This window comes from Galeopterus variegatus, unplaced genomic scaffold (genome assembly GCF_000696425.1).
Source record: "Galeopterus variegatus unplaced genomic scaffold, G_variegatus-3.0.2 Scaffold921, whole genome shotgun sequence".
In the NCBI taxonomy this organism is placed as follows: Eukaryota; Metazoa; Chordata; class Mammalia; order Dermoptera; family Cynocephalidae; genus Galeopterus; species Galeopterus variegatus.
The window spans coordinates 450,621-467,803 of record NW_007727032.1 but is presented as its reverse complement, the minus strand read 5'-3'; the positions used below and the strand labels follow the sequence as shown (position 1 = coordinate 467,803).

Here is a 17,183-nt window from a genome sequence, read left to right as displayed (position 1 = left end):
TACTGTAGATTAAAGCGGTAGAAGCACATGATTTAAAAAAATCTATCAATACAAAAGTTTATCAAGCAAATTCCTGTACCCCTTACTCCATTCTTTAAAGATAACTCCTGTTAATTTTTTTTTTTAATTTCTCCTTCCAGATTTTTCCTTTGCATATTAACGTGTATGTATATATGTGTTTGGGCAGGGGTGGTGCACACATATTGGCAGGGTTTATTTGTTTCCTTGAAATGGAATCTTATGAAATGTACTTGATAACTTGCTTTTCCTTTCTGTATATGGGTATCTTAACCCTCATTTCATATCAGCAATTATCACTCCTCCTCGTTATTTTTAACTGTTTTCTATTTTGCCCAGTTCTCCGTTTCTAGTACCCTGTATGGTATCTGGTATGTAGTAACTGTTCAATAAATACTAATTGAATATCAATTCAATTAATACTAATTAAATATCCCATCATCTATTTAACTGGTTTCTTGTTGGTAGACATTTTGATTATTTTTTTTCCCTATTTTAAACTATACAGCTGTTAACCATTCTTGTAAATATATCTTTTCACAACTAGTGTATACATCTGTAGGATGTGACTAGATTTGGGATTGCTGGCTCCAAGACTGTGTGCATGCTAAATTTTGATAGGCATGTCTGAATCATCCCACACAGAGGTTTCTTCAAATCTCCTGTCAAAGCGTATGTGGTTTCCTGTTTCCCCTCTCAAAGGCACCAGTGATTGTCAGCCTTTATCATCTTTGACAAACTGATGGATAGAAACAGTATTTTACTGTTTTGATTTACAAGTCAGATATGAATGGGTTTAAGCATTTTTTAAAAGTTGCATTTGTTGATTAATTCCATTTTTCAGGGTTCTGGAAGGCAGCACGTATATTCTCCATCTCCTTGGAGAAAATGTCCTGGATAACAATCACTAAGACTCATTGAGCACTTACTATGTACCAGCCACTGTGCTAAGTACTTTACATGGATTAACTCATTTAATCTTCCCAGAAAAAAAGATTCCCTTTAATCTTCTCATAAACCCCTGTAGGGGAGGTATGATTGTTATCCTCACTTTCAAATAATGAATCAGAGGCTCAGAGAGGAAAGAGTTAAATAAATCACCCAAGGACATGTAGAGAGTAAGTGGGGAGCTGATGTTTGGACCTTTGCAGAACTCCAAACCACCATGCCACAGACTTGGTGCATTTTCTGATAGCTGCAACTCTCCTTTAAGGCTTGACCACTCTGATATTTTGAAAACAAAAAGGCAAAGTGTTCCTAGGCTTTGGGAACAAATGGTCTGGACACAGGCGTGGGGCCATGCCTGGGCTTGGTGTCCCAGCCTATAGTGTGACAGCTGGAGACAGACCTCTGTGCTAGGCATTCAAAAGACAAGCAAGCCACAGGCATGTTCCATGATGTGCCCAAGGCCAGACAAGAGAATAAAAACTACAAAACACTGATGAAAGAAATTAAAGAGGACACACAGAAATGGAAAGATATTCTATGTTCATGGATTGGAAGAATTAATGTTGTGAAAATGTCCATACTACCCAAAGTGATCTACAGATTCAGTGCAATCCCCATAAAAATACCAATGGCATTCTTCACAGACATTGAAAAAAAAAATCCTAACATTCATGTGGTGTCACTGTTTTTACACTGGATCTCTTTTCCTCTTGACCATGTCTCCAGATGAGCTGCTGAACTGGATCTGGAGGACCAACTGAAGAGGTGTCAATTATTAGAACTTTAGGTTGGATCAGATGGGTGGATGGATGATGAATGGATGGATCATGGATGAGGGATAGACGATGGATGGATAAATGGATGGATTATGGGTGGATGGATGATGGATGGATCGATCGAATGCATGACTGGCGGATGGGTGGATGGAAGGAAGGAAGGATTAACAGATGGATCGATGGATATGCTGTGCTATGCTATGCTATGATGTTATATGACATTTCAGTTCATTTTTTAAAAAATTCCAATTATATCCTGGCCACTCCTTTAGATACTGGGGATTGGAAGATGACGGACCCAGTACCCCACCTCCAGGGAGCTCAGTCTAGAGTGGGGCATCATAACCTTTTCTGTGTCATGGATCCCTTTGACATCTGGTAAAACCTATGCCCCCTTTCCCCGAATAATATTTTTAAGTGCAAAACATAAACGCATAGAATTACAAAGGGAAACAGTTATATCAAAGTGCAGCTATCAAAATATAAATAACGAAATTGTGGAGTAATAATGCATGTGCTTCTTTATTAACACATTAAATAACTAGATTTGGCAGCAGATTAATAACTACCCTAATTTTGAAGTAGTGACAAGTGTAAATAATATTTTGAGACATCTGCTCCCAAAGCAATGTGACATGAAAATATCTGCAATGTCTATTGGTGTCAAAGTCTCTGTTATTGCTATACCACTGCAGTCTGTTGCCTACATTCCTAATTGAGGAACATGCTCAGTTTCAGTTAGAGTTAGTGAAAATAATTACGAAAATAAATATGTACAAGGTCAAAGACCCCTAGAATTCTCTCTCCACAGATCCCCAAGCACAGGGTAGATACTTACAGAGAGAGATGGTGGAAGGGTCACCGCATTATTTACATGATTTGTCTTACTGTGTCTCTATGTCCTTTTTTTTCTTTCCTGTTTATAGTTGAATTTTTGTGAGATAAATAAACAATAAACTTCTGATATTTCTCCCCTGTGGAGTATAATCAGTCCTGTGATAATTTGTAGGAGCATGTACTACAACCCAGAACATTCCAGGAAGGATTTCTAGAGGAACCATTGCCCACAGCATGTCCTAAAAGATAAGTCAGAGGAGGCCTGAGTGGCGGGACAAGGGGATGCAAAAGGCCCGGCAGAGAGAACAGGTGAAATAATGGGTCCTGTCAGGAAATCACAAGAAATATGGTATTAATGGAGTACAGCAAAGGGTTAGGGTTAGGGTTAGGGGCTGATGTAATGGGCACAGGCCTGGGTATTGCAGCCCATGTCAAGGAGCTTGAGATTTACCCTGTAGGCAATAGGGAGCCATTGAAGGTGTTTGAGCAGGAGAGAAGCATGGTCCAAGATCAGTTTGAGAAAATCACTCTGGCCACTGCATGGGCAACGGATTGGAAAGGTGAGCCTAGAGGCAGGGAGACGTTCTATCCAGAAGAGCTATGATGAAGGTCTGAACTAGGACAGGGACAGTGGGAGAGAAGAGGAGGGGACAGATTTGAAAGCCATTAAGAAGTAGAATGGACAGGGCAGGACTTTGGTGGGGAGAGGGGGTGGGGGACAGAAAAAAATAAGTTAGGGAAGGTGTGAATAAAGGACAAGTTTGGGGGAAAGAAGAAATCCTATTTGGACATGGGAGTCAGTGTGGTATCCTGTGAGATTGTCAAGGAGCAGATGGATGGGGAAAGGTCTTAAGGAGCTTCCCACACCTGTTTCCCAGCTGACCAAACCTTGGGGGAGGGGGGCTTTGCTGGATTTGGCAATGTGGAATCCTGCAGCCAGGAGCTTGGGCGCAATTGCAATTCTGCAAGTTCAATACAAGGATCTCAGAAAGTCAGTTACGGACCATCCTTGCAGGCTACTGTCTCTCAGCAAAGAACAGAGGCAAAAGTAGTAAGAATTAAACCTCTTTTTAAAAAGAAAAACCTGCATTTTGTGGAGATTTATGTGCCTTTCTGGGGCTGAATAGTAATTCTTTACACAGCTACAGTTGGTGTTATATACAACTTTATAAAATGCCATCATAGCATCTAACGAGTATCGTACTGCAGAATACATGCCTTTCTTTTCCAAGGGCTGCTTTTTAAAAAATCATCACTGGCTTGTCCAGGCAGGAAAGCCACACTGCCCTTCATCTAAGAAAGCAGGTGAACATTTTCCCTGGGACTGGTTGATACTCTCAAGGTTTCAGGGCCCTGAGGAGGCAGCCCCTGGCAGATAGCAAGGCTGATTTGACACGCATGAAGAAGTCCCTGTGTTTGGGGACATTGGCTTAGCTGGGGTAAAGGTCAGGCTGGCCCTTCCCTGTGGAATCCAGACTGGCTACATTTGCACTGACTAATTTAGAAGCTGACCTTTTACAAGGTACGTGTGTCTCTTTGATGGCTTGGGGTGGTGACCCTGGGAGGGATTCTCTTACACACATACACACACATGCACACAAACACACACACATCAGTGAGGGTTAGGGGGGCTTCAGTGTCATCATCCCTTGGGTGGCCTTTGACTGCCCACCTCTTTTTTCTCCTTTCCTTTCCACCTCCCCCTGACCTTGGACATCTTTGTTCAGAATTCACCATCATCCAGGAAATAGGATTTTTTTTTTTTTTCTGCTATAAAGGTAGAATCAGACGACGGTATTGGGAAACACTGGAGAATGGCGGTGGAGGCTTGGGTTTATTGTTTTCTGGTTAACTAGGAGTAGTAAAGTACTTTTAAAGTATTTCCAAAGTGTGTTAGTCAGTACTCCCAACATGTTAAGTCCATGGCACTAAACTGAACATGTTTCTGGTGATTTAATCAGGTGGGTGTCAGTTTCCTCTCTTGGTTACATACTTACTCTATGCTACGTTCACATCCCCTCCACACCTTTCCTCTGGGATACACCCCCCTGGGACGCCTTCCCTCCACCTCCAACAGGAAGTCTTCCCAGCCAAGCAAGCAAAGCTCAAGTCTCAGCTTCTTCGTTACAGACGTTTCCAAAGCATCAGGTGTAAACTTGTGGCTCTCAAGATGATGTTAAGCAGAGCATGAACAAACTTTAAAGAAATGAATTGCTCTCATTTATTTTTCTAGTTACATTCCATTTATGGCAAATTATACTAGTTTTTCCTCCAATTTATGGGTAATGTTTCCTTTTTAAATTAATTCATTGTAGTAAAAATATAAATGAGCTGATTTAAAGAGCACTAGGAAATAAATTAAACAACAAACATCACATGGGTAGGGCAAAAATGGAAAAGCTTGCTGACGAAAGATTAAATTATGGGAAGGGTGGCTCTATTCATTGCTGACCTCTTTTTTCTGGAATTCCCACTGTAGCAGGCGGGCAATTCATTCCTTTTTATGATCTCAGTTTTCTCACCAATAAAATGGGCTTGATGATATCTGCCTCATATGTTGGCCAGCCCTTGCTCCAGGCAGCCAGTAGCTAGTTTTTTATTGGATTTCTGATTAGTTGACTTTTTCGTGTGTGTTTGTCATTGTTCTTGCTAGATTGCAAGCTTCTTTGAGGGAAGGTCTTGGTAGGCACCATCAGACCCTATACATTCCTAGGTGGTTAATAGGAAAAAGGCCTTTTCAGATAATTTTCTTTTCTTTTTTCTCTAAATTGGGTTCGTTTAGGTGAAAGATGGGGAGAATACTTGCATGTTGCAAGTCAGAAAAAGTGGTAGGTAGTGGGGTGGGTGTCATGGCAGGCAGCTCCTACTGCAGCCAGGTTTCTGCTGAAAAAGGCCCTAGCTATAGAGAAAGGCCTTAGTGTTCTCTACTTCAGGTCCTAAAAGACCCACAGACCCATCTGAGCCCAAGATCAGCTTGTCAATCATGATGCATCCATTGGGAGAAGACACTTAAGTGATTACTGACTGATGACCTATTTGTTATAAACCCATGTCTTAGTCTGTTTGTGATGTTATAATGAAATCCCTGGGATGAGGGTAACTTATAGACAACAGAAATGTCTCTTTCACAGTTCTGGAGGCTGAAGAGTCCAAGATCAAGGCGCAGGCAGGTGCAGGGTCTGGTGAGAGCTGCTTCCAAGACAGCACCTTGTTGTTGTGTCTTCTGGAGGGGACAGACAGTGTTCCTTACATGGTGGAAGAGACTGAAGGCAAAAGGGGCCTCCCTAGTTGTCTCCAGCCCTTATATATGGAACTAATTCCACCCATGGGGGGGCACAGCCCTCATGGCCTAATCACCTCCAAAAGACTTGGTATGAACAAAAGAATATAAAATATCTCACTAATACTTTTTTATATATTTTTTAAATTTGATACTTTTTCATATTGATTACATGATGGAATGATAATATTTTGCATATATTGAGTTAAATAAAATAAATTAAGCAAATAGATTTCTCCCGTCTTTTTACTTTTTTTTTAACATGGCTACTAGAAAATGTGAGGTTGCCCATGTGGCTTGCGTGACGACAAAGAAAACAGCTAGATCAGAGCTGAACCAGAAAAGAGCCCAGAAAACAATTTTTTTTCTTTTTAAGTTGTTATTTTTCTCGATTCCTGATCTCAAAGTCTCCTGAGAGGAAACAGAAAGAGATTTTTCAGTTAATTGGTGGTTCTGGTTAGTTGAGTTCAGTTAATCAGGGTTTTGCCTCTAATTGCAGGTGCTGTCACCTCTCCCCACATATATAAGTGCTCTGGCTTGTTACTGTTCACTCACGCTCTCTTCATAGCTTCTGCCTGGGCCCCATGCAGAAAGGTGGAGGCTGCAGAATTCAGAGCTCTTGCTGACAGGGACATGGTAGGGTGACAATGGAATGATAAAAGAATGACTGCTGGATGGCTGGGGATGGCCAGTCTGGGGATGGACTTAAGGTCCAGTTATCCAAAGCCCAGCATCCTCAGCCTCTGTTTCTTCTGGAACTGACCAGTGTTGCACCTGTGTGGAGGCACTTTGCAAGATGACCTCTTGAGAAGGACTTTGCTGTCCTTCACTCTGTGAATGTTGTCAGAATCCTACCTTTCTCAGGAAGCAATGTTGTGTGTGTTTTGATCACCACCTCTTCACCCCATTGATGAGGTAGGGATTCCCACCCAAGGGTTATAGGGATGACTCCTGACACTGGACAGACGAGATTGACAGCGATTTATGTCACATAGACTCACAGCCGGGGGGAAGAGGACACTGCACGCCACGCAGGGCCACACGGGGGCTGCACTCGGAATAGAGAGAACATCCAGAGGCTGTGGGATATAAGCTTTGTAGTAGTAAGAGCGTGAGTGTTCCCTGGTTTCTGCGAGAGCACGTGATTGTCTTGTTTGCGTAATTGCATGAGCTGCCAGGGAACTGAACCCACTGCTCAAGGATAAGCAGGTTCTGTGCCTGGTCCTTGGAGAAAGAGAGTTGTTTGGCTAGGTGGGCAGGGGAACTTACATTTAGGCCATTTGAAGCCCACCTGGTTTCCCCCAGATATCAAGGCAGCACATAGTATTAATTTTAGTTAGGCCTTACACCACAGCGTGGGGGAAAGTGGACAGTGGAGTCATCCAGCCTGGGTTTGAATCCTGGCTGTGTTGCTTATTAGTGGTTCTCCTCTTGGATCCTCAATGTGCCCATCAGTAAAATGGGGGTGTTAACATCTGCTGTATGTGTCTGTACATACGAGGGTACTTCAAAAGTTTGTGTAAAAATAGAATTAAAAGATAATACAAATATTTCTATGAACTTTTCAAAGTACTCTCATGTATATGTATGTATGTATCTATCATCTGCATACATAGACACACACATACATTTCTCTTTCCAGGGGAGTGGTTTAATCCCTGCTCCTTTAAACACCACCACCACAACCACCACCAAATCCAAAACAGCATTTAATAGAAAACACGTGTCAGTTGAGCAAACCAAGTTCTCCAAGCCAAAGGCTACATCTGGCCCGTCTTGTATTATTTCCACTGACTTAAGTGAGGACTTGGGTTTGCGTGGCCAGAGGCAGACATTGGCTCATTCTGTTTCAGGGCCAAGGAGCCAGGCTGTTAGTTTATGTCATGCGGAGAGAACACAGCCTCCACCCTTGTTCTGACACCACCGTCCAATTTCCAAGGACATTGCCTTGGCATGGTGAAGGCCACTGCCCCAGAGCGAGGCCTGGCATGGCACAACAACACTTACAGGGCCTTGTTCGCCACAGCTTGAGTCACCTTTCTCTCTTCCAGAGCAGGGGTGTTGCCTCGTTGGCTTTAGAGCGGCCTTGCCTGTGCACAGAGCCAAGGGGCTGATGGGATTCAGAGAGGATGTCAGGAAGGGCTGCCTCCTGCTCTCTGCCAAGGGGACTGGCCAGGACTTGTTTGAGCCTAAGCGCCCTATATGTGCAGGGCAGCAGATCATCTGTTGGCTCTTTCCTTGCAAATGCACGGACCATCTTTGTTCAAAGGCACAAGCCCAATGCCAGCAGTTTTGGGGAAACAGTCACAGAATCCTCTGATGCTCACAAGCCACCTACTATATGTATTGGGGTTGTCACTGTCTCTTGCTCATCCTCACCTTCATATGGACCATCTCCATGGAAACCCAAGCCTTGGAATCTCACCTCTTGGGATCCTGGAGTCACAGCTGTGCTTAACAGCCCAGGGAGTGAAATGGTGTGGTTCTTTGAGCAGTACGGGTGGTGGTGGTCTGGAATCCAGCACACAGCCAGCAAAACTTCATAATCCTAGGCCTGGACCAACACGGTCCTCAGCTCCTTCTGGGGGATGAATGGATGTAGACAGAGAATTACCAGGACTTTGGATAGCCTAGCCCAGCTCTCAGCTGTTTGCAATTATGAGTTTATATGCACAAGTGTTTTGTATGTTCATAAATGGACAAACAGTTATTTAATGAGCACGTGCATTGTGTCAGATATGGTTCCTGCCACGTGGAGCTGACAGCTGTGTGTACAAGTGTGTGTGTGTAAGAGTGTTTACCCATTGTATGTACATGTGCGTACATCTTTCACTAATAGCAATGACCATTTATTGAGCACTTCGAGTCAGGCACTAGGCTGAGAATACTATTCTCATTTAATCCTCACAAAACCCATTGTTTCATTCAACTGATACTCATGGAGCACCTAGTATGTGCCAGGTATTATACTAGGAGCTCAACATTTTGAGGTAGAACCTTCTAAAACCTATTTTATTATTAACCCCATTTCACAAGTGATGAAACCCAAGCTGAATAGCCAGCAGCCTTACATGGGAATACACATCCTATAGGTCGTCGAGCTGGGACTCAGTCCTAGAGCGCCTAACCATGAAGATCAACTGCCTCTTCTATGCCCGCGTGTAAATTTCTAAATGGGTGTGTCTGCAAATTCACGTGTGTCCATGTTTCCACAAGTACCAGAGCTGAAGCCAGGGGCTACTGTTTGGAGAGCGTACTTTCCCACTCTGGTTATAATATCTGTTTCATGATCCTTTGTTTCCTTATCAGTAAAGCAGTTAATGATGTCAGTCTACCAGCCTTGTGGGGTGGGGGAAGGGGAAGGTGTGGGGCACTGAGGAAATGTTCAAGAAAGTCCATTTCGACAGAAAAGAACCACATACATGGAGAACCACGAAAAGAGTAACTATCGGGGGAAGGAAGTTAACTTTTACCCATTATCTGCTATGTTTTCCGTTTGATGCTGACAGCAACTCAGCAAAGTGGGTATTATATTCCCCCATATTATAAAAGTGGGAAACCGAGTCTCGGAGTTATAAGGTAGTAAATTCATGATTTGAATCCAGATCTGACCCTGTCGGAGCCCACATTTCTTTGTGATAGACCAAGGGCTGGTAAACATGGCTCATGGGCCAAATCCAGGCAGCCGTCTGTTTTTGTAAGTGGAGTTTTCTTGGAAGACAGCCATGCCCATTTGTGAAGTACTGTCTGTGGCTGTTTTGACCCACAATGGCAGAGCCGAGCCGTTGTGATGGAGATCACATGACCTGCAAAGCTGAAAACCTTTCCTATCTGACCCTTTCCTGAAAACGTTGCCCAAGCCGTGTTCTAAGAAGGCCTATGTTAAGAATGATTTTTAAAATATGTAAGTAGAAATGCCACAAAATGTACATGTATATATCTACAGCAAAACTTCAGCCATCTGGAGCCTTGTGGAGGTTTTGGGAGCCTGATTCTCTAGAGAGTTAGGCTTTACCCCTAAGGAATTTTTCTAAATTATATCACCCATTTTCTTACCTTCTTAAGCAGAGAATATACTGGGCGTGTACTGAGCTTTCCTTGAATCTAGCCATCATTTCAAGCACTAAGTTTTGGATTCTGCTAAAAGCACTGATTGATTCTGCTAAAAGCACAGCATCAAAAATGCTGAAACTCTTCACTCAGTGGCCCTAGAGTCCTTTTTTAAATCTGTCTGCTTTATGATTTTTTTTTCCCTTTTCTTGCCCACTGTTATTTCTCACTGCTTTCAATGTGCCTGATTCTGATGATCAGCCCTGCTTCTCAACCCTAGAAATAGTCAAATTCATTAGAAGTGTAAAAAGAATAAATAGGCTCCAGTTATATCCCTACTATTCTAGGCTGTTCTGTTCAGCTGAGTTCTGTGGAATCAAGGTTACATTGTATGTGTTTGTTTCCTCCTACAATTTAAAGAAAAGGAGGTGGACCAATTGTCCCTCTCCACGATGGCCCTGTTGTCCCAGGGCTCAGATTAACGACAGCTAAGGAAACAGTACGTCCTTGAAGCAGATGAGGAGTGTGGCTGGATCCTCGCACTTCACAAAGACCAGATCTTATCCTCAGGTTTGTGCTCTAGTAGCCAGAGCTGACTGTCATTTGCTTTAATCTTGATCACAGATGTTAGCAGAGGAAAGGTTGACTGAATTTGGCACGCCGTGGGGGAATTTAAGACGGGAAAATGCAGACTTTCCTGTGAAATCCAAGCACAATTTCATATTCACAGACGTATTTTTAAAATAGAAACTGATCATAATAAAGTATGAAAAGTCAGTTGTTGTTCGTTTTTAATCATTCGACTCTAGGATGGTTAACTATTTTTCTTGACTGGTTTTTCATCTACTTTGTGAGTAATTCTGATTTAAATGTACACACTTGGTGTCCCCAAATCTCTTTTTTAAATTTAAAAATATTTAATTGACAAATAAAGATTGAATATTTTAAGGGTATTATACAATGTGATGATTAGATATATGGATACATTGCGTAAGGATTACCACAATCAAATTAATGAACATATCCATCACCACCCATGCTGTACATTAGATCCTCAGAATGTGTTTATCTTATAACAAAGTTTTAAATCCACTCTTGTTTTAGTTGTTAGTGCTTGTACTTCTGCTGTCAGCAGGGCTGGCTTCACGGGCATGCGACTTGAGCAGGCTTACAGGGCTCTGGCCTCAGTGGGGCCCTGCACATGGTTGAATGCTCTGCTACCCCGTCTTAAAATTCTTAATAACTTTTGAGTAAGAGGCCCTGCATTTTCATTTTGCACTGGGTCCCACAGCTTAAGAAGCCTATTTCAGCAGTCATGAAATAGGATCATGGAATATTGAAGGTAGAAGGAGCTTAGAGAGCGACCTTTCAAAACCTTTCATTTTAAAGGTGGGAGTACCGAACTGGGGGCTAGAGTGACTTGCCCAAGTTCACAGGACTGTGGACAGAACAATGGTCACCAGAGATTGGAGGGGTGGGTGCAAAGTGAAGAGTTGTTGTCTAATTGGTATAAAGTTTTAGTTATGCAAGATGAATATGTCACAGGGATCTGCTGGATACCACAGTGCGTGGAGTTAACAGTATTATATTGTGTACATACTTAAAATTTGTTAAGAAGGTAGATGTCATGTTAAGGGTTCTTACCACCAAAAAAAAAGGGACACAAGGAAACTTTTGGAGGTGATGGATATATGTTACCTTGATTTGAGTGATGGTTTCATTGGTTGGTGCACTATCTAAACTCTTCAAATTGCTTACATTAAACACGTGTACTTTTTATATGTCAATTTCACCTCAATAAAGCTGTTAATAAATATCTCGATTTGATCATCACACATTGCATACATGCATTGAAATATAACTCTGTACCCCACAAACATGTATAATCAATACATTTCGATAAAAAAATAAGGTTAAAAAACACAAACAGGATAATGAAAGACAGATTTGGACACTGATCTTCGGGTCTCTCCTTGACATAGCAACTTTCCCCTACGTAGACATAATGCTTCCTTCCCAGTTCATGCTTAAAGACGATGAGCAAACTCAATAATAATCTAACAGTTAATAGTTACAAATTTAGGGCCGGCCCGGTGGCGCACTGGAGAGTGCGCCACTTGGGAGCATGGCGGCGCTCCCGCTGAGGGGTTGGATCCTATGTGGAGACCGGTTCCCGCTCACTGGCTGAGCGTGGTGCGGACGCAACACTGAGGGTTGCGATTCCGTTGCCAGTCCCCGGTACGGGCACGACACCGAGGGTTGCGATCCCGTTACCGGTCAGTAAAAAAGACAAAAAGGGAAAAAAAAAAGTTACTAATTTAAATTTTCCATTTATTCCTCTTCCCCCAACACATGTACACAAAGAGTAAGTAACCAGTTTTGTATGCAATATTCAAAAGTAGTTATTTACTATAATGGAATTCTTGTTAATGATGTAAACACTAGGATAAAACTCTCTCAAAAATGCTAGCAATGTGGATGGACTTAGAGAAAATTATATTAAGTTAAATAAGCCAGGCACAGAAAGAGAAATACCTTATGTTCTTACTTGTATGTGAGAGCTAATAAAAATAAATAAATATACAAACAAATAAACGGGGGAAAAAAAGACACAACAATCATAATTCCTTGAACTTATTAAGTGAACAGATATGATGTTGATGGGTGGGAGGGGGGAGGGAAAAATCAGTAAAGGGACACTAAAATCAACTACACTGTATATTGATAAAATGAAATAAAATTAAATTAAAAATGATAGCAATTTTTTTGAATTAAAATTTTTAATGGATTTTTTTTCCATCCATAAAGCAATACATTCTCATGGTTGGAAATTTGTAAAATGACCAAGAATGAAAAAAAATTATCATGCCAGTTTTTTGTATATTTTTTCCAGTCTTCTTTTCCATGCATGTGTGTTCTTTACATAGTTGATCTCCAACTCTCCATTCACGTGAACCTTTTAGGTTCTATTTAATATTACATTAGGTTAAACCATGCGAGATTGGCTTCATTGGTCAAAATGGGTTAAGCATTGCTAATTTGATGTTGTTAACCAGATTACAAAACCATCTCTTGAAATCATAAAGTATTCCTTGTAAACATCATATTTATTGACTGTATAAAACTCTACCATGTGGCTTCATGCATTTATGTAACTTTTATTGAATCACACAATAGACAATTATAAATAAATGATTATAACATTATATATAAATAATTATAAATCATGTTATGATAAAGAATCATCTTTGCCTTTGTAGATGGAATATTCTTCTTAAAATAACTTTCATTATTTTTTGTGTTAAAAAATTAGTATTTTATTTAAAAAGCTTGAAAAAAGGAAAAGAAAAGAAATAAATAAAATCATTCTGAAATAAGATCTTTGGTGCATCTTTCTGGTCTTCATATTCTATGTTTATGTGCAATTGAAAGCCTACATATTTTTCATTGAACAACATGTGGTAAACATTAAATAGAATAGTATGAATATGATTAAGTTTATTCCCGTTGACCATGGGGGATCTTTTACAAAAGGGCTACTCAAAGTGTGATCTGGTCATTCGTCACTGTCTGTGCTAAGACAAGATCAGAAATTGATGACAAGCTTTTAGAAACCTTTATGGTCATTAGGCATGGCATGGCACCCAAGCAGGTCAACCTTTTGTTAAGGCTTCATTTTTGCTTTATTTTACAAAATTGTCACTCTGCAGTAGAATCGGGGACAAAAAGACCTCTCACCACAGTTGGATTAAGAAGCGGTGTTGCAGAGCCTGACCTGCACACGTGGCTACCGCAGAGGGATAGGTGCTAACTCAGATCCTCACCACGTGTGTGGAGCTGGGCTCTGAAAATTGTTGTGTCTGCTCTCTTGCAGTATTTTTATTTTCCGGTCCCTTCTTGCTGCTCTCAATGAGCATGTCTCTAGTGTTTTCTTTTCCTCCCATTTCTTTTCTATCCCTTTTTTCTTCCTCTCTTGACCCTTCTTTTCTCTTTTGTTCCCCTCTTATATCTACGTTGGGGAGAGGAAGGGAGAGCCAGCAAACCACATCACTGAGTTTGTTAGAATGAGTTGCAAAACGTGTGTACATAGGCTATGAGCTAGGGTCTCAGAGTATCTCTGTCTAAAACAAACTTGCTTTTGTACCCAGCTGTTGTGACATATCTTCCTGTAGCTCGAGAACGAATCTTTTTCTTACTTCAGTAGATATTGGTTGCATTTTAGATCTGAAGTTGGCCGGCTCTGAATAAATACGTTTTAAAGGTAAACATTATTTTTTTAATGTGAGGTATTCTTTGGAACTTTCTTTATTCTTGCCATCTGCTCTTGACCTAGAGTCAAGAGCTGACTCTAACTAAACCTGGGCATATTCAGGACAGTACCTGATCTTTTGTTCAATAAGATAAAAAGCCCAGAGAAAGCAGCTGCCCGTTGGTGATGTTCTGTTGCCAGGGAACAGGAGTGAGTGGCATTAAGCTTTGGACTGATTCCTCAGGCTCCATCAGCCTATGTCCCCCGGGCTACATGTACAAGTCCAGTACTGGGAATAAAGTGAACAGTGATGACGAAATAGCTGGCTTTAGTTAAATAATTTGCTGTTTACGGCTTCTCTGTTTATGAATCAGTTAAAAGCCCTTTTAAGTGAAATTGGATAGACTACAAAGTGTTGGTTTCATGTATTTTATTTGCAGTTTAATCAGCGTGATCCAGCTGCCGGAGTGGGGAGAGTCGAGCTGGGATTTTAATTATCCCTGCTTTGCCCGAGTTAGGAATTCCCAACGGTGCTGTCTGCGCGAAGATGCCAAAAACCGCATTGTTCTTTAATTAGCCGTTGTAATTGTTTTAGTCTAATCTCCGTGATTAGCAGCAGCATTAAATACAGCAGGAAGAAAAGGCCTGTCCTCTACGCACTGCCCCAGTAAACAGAGCCTTTCTCCCTTCTGGAGAGGGATATCACAGAAAATCAATTAGAACTCAACCATTGTTGATTGCAAAATGATAAAGACCAGCCAGCGTGAAGCAGAGATGGCTTTGGGGAGTTGGTTTATGGCCTCCACTACCAGCTCACCTGGAGAACTCTGCAGCCCCGACCTGTCACAGAGGCATTAGGGCAGAGCCCTCTGGATGGCTCTGTCCCTCTCTGAGGGTGGGGAAATGGACCGGATTGGAGCACCAACTGTTGTTTTGGCTTCAGGGCTACTGCTCCGTACATTCGACCACAAACTTTTATTGAACACCTGTATGTGCCAGGCATCTGGGTATACAGTGCTGAACAAGGCAGACGTAGCCCCTGTCCACACAGAGTCTACCATCTAGAGGTAGATGTTAATCAAATCCTTGCACAAGTGATGGGTTCATTGTAAATTGTGAAATGCCATGAAGAGAGACTAGGAGGGAATTTAACAGGGGTAAACTCACCTGATCAGGTGAGTTGTGGGTCATGGAGGGTGAAGTATAAGCTGAGATCTGATGAGTAAAAAAGAGTTAGCTGGGCAAAGAGGCCAGAAGAAAGGTGTGGGAATAAAGGCAGAGGGAACAGCATGTGCAAAGGTCCTGAGGCAGGGTGGAATTTGATCCTTCTTGCTCATAATTTTATTACAGGCAGGAGAGTAATGGTGGGAATGAGCCAGATACGAGATGGCTTTAAGCACTATTGCTGCTACTTACTAGCTGTGTAAATTCTTCAGGTGGCTTCACACCACTGTGCCTCAGTGTTCCCAGGATATAAAATGGCGATGATGATAATGATACCAATAATATTATCTAGCTCATGGGGTTATTGTGAGAATTAGTAAGCTTCAATGTGTAAGGCATTCAGAGCATTGACTGGTAGAGGTTAAGGCTCTGGAAGTGTGAGCTGGCATCAGTAACTCCTTGGGATAGCTTCCGCTTTGAAGCCAAACAGAATGGGCTAAAATCTCAATCTGCTGTGTACAAGCTTTGTGACCTTGGCCTAGTTACCTAACCTTGTACTCCCTGCTTTCTTATGCATGAAGTGGGGGCAATATCAACTAATTCAGAATTGCCATGTGGGTGAAATAAGACCAGGCAGGGGTTTAGCTGTCATAGGCCCTTGTTGACGTTCAGAAAATAGTAGTTCTGCCATTATTCGCAAAACAGCTGCTTAGTGTGTGGTTGGTGTTGAGACTCAGCAATGATAAATCTTCTCCACTTTTTCTTCATTCCTTCCCATCTTCCCATGGTTAGTGGGGCTCTGTTTTCCTTCCCATGTTCACAGAGAGGATAACTCCATTGCAGGATTTCTCAGCTTTGGCACGGTTGCCATTTTGGGCTGGATAATTCTTTTTTATGGGGGGAAGCCCTGTGTATTGTAGAATATTTAGAAGCATCTTTGGTCTCTACTAGAGATGCCTGTAGCACCCCCTCCCTCGAGCCATAATATCCAGAATGTCTCCAGACATTTCCAAATGTCCTCTAGGGGGTCAGATTGCCCCCAGTTGAGAACCACTGCTCTAGAGAAAAATACAGCAAGTAGACTAGCTAGCTGGTACTTTGGGAACCATCCAGAATAGGATATTAGAATAAAAAATAGTAAAAGTCTATTAGGGAAGGCAGTGTGCAAGCAGATTTTAAGGCCCTTTGAGCATGAAGAATTTACAGTGGTTCTCAATTTTAACTTTATGTTGGTACCACTTAGGGAGATTAAAAAACTGATGCTCAAGCACGGCCACTGAGTCTGATATAATCAGTCTGGATATAGCTCCAGGATAATTTAAAGCTCTCCAGGTGATTTAAAGGGTTGCCAGGGTTGAGAAGTATGGCATAGCTGAGGAGCCAATACACCTGTGTGAAAGCTAAGGTCCACTTCATGCTTATGTGCCAGGGAAGGATATGGACAGGGGCGGTAGTACTGCTAGATGACATTTATTCATGTATGAGGCATAATAAGTGCTAAGTGCTTTAGATATGTTTTACATAAGTTCTTTATGTAATCAATTTAATTTGTTACATAAAGTTGATTTTGCATTTAATGCCAAAAACAATTCTGTGGGGTAGCTACTATTTACTAGTAACCCCATTTTAATGGTAAGGAACCTGAGGCACAGAGTAGTTAAGAAACTTTTCCAAGGTCACACAGCTAAAAGTAGTGGATCAGGAACGGAACCCAGACAGATTGTCCTAGAGCCCAGGCCCCATTGCCTCAGGAGGTGGGACAGGAAGTGGTGCATGTGCGTGCTGGGAATGGTGTGTTTGAAGTTCTTTGGAGTGAGTTGGATGAAGACCTTGATGTGTACAGATTGGAAGAAATGCCAAG

At 41.8% G+C, this 17,183-nt stretch overlaps 1 protein-coding gene across 1 annotated transcript in view; it reads left to right on the top strand.

The window, feature by feature from the left end:
- Positions 1–17,183, top strand: part of XYLT1 (xylosyltransferase I) — a 215,457-nt gene that overhangs the window by 13,329 nt on the left and 184,945 nt on the right. The window lies entirely within an intron of this gene.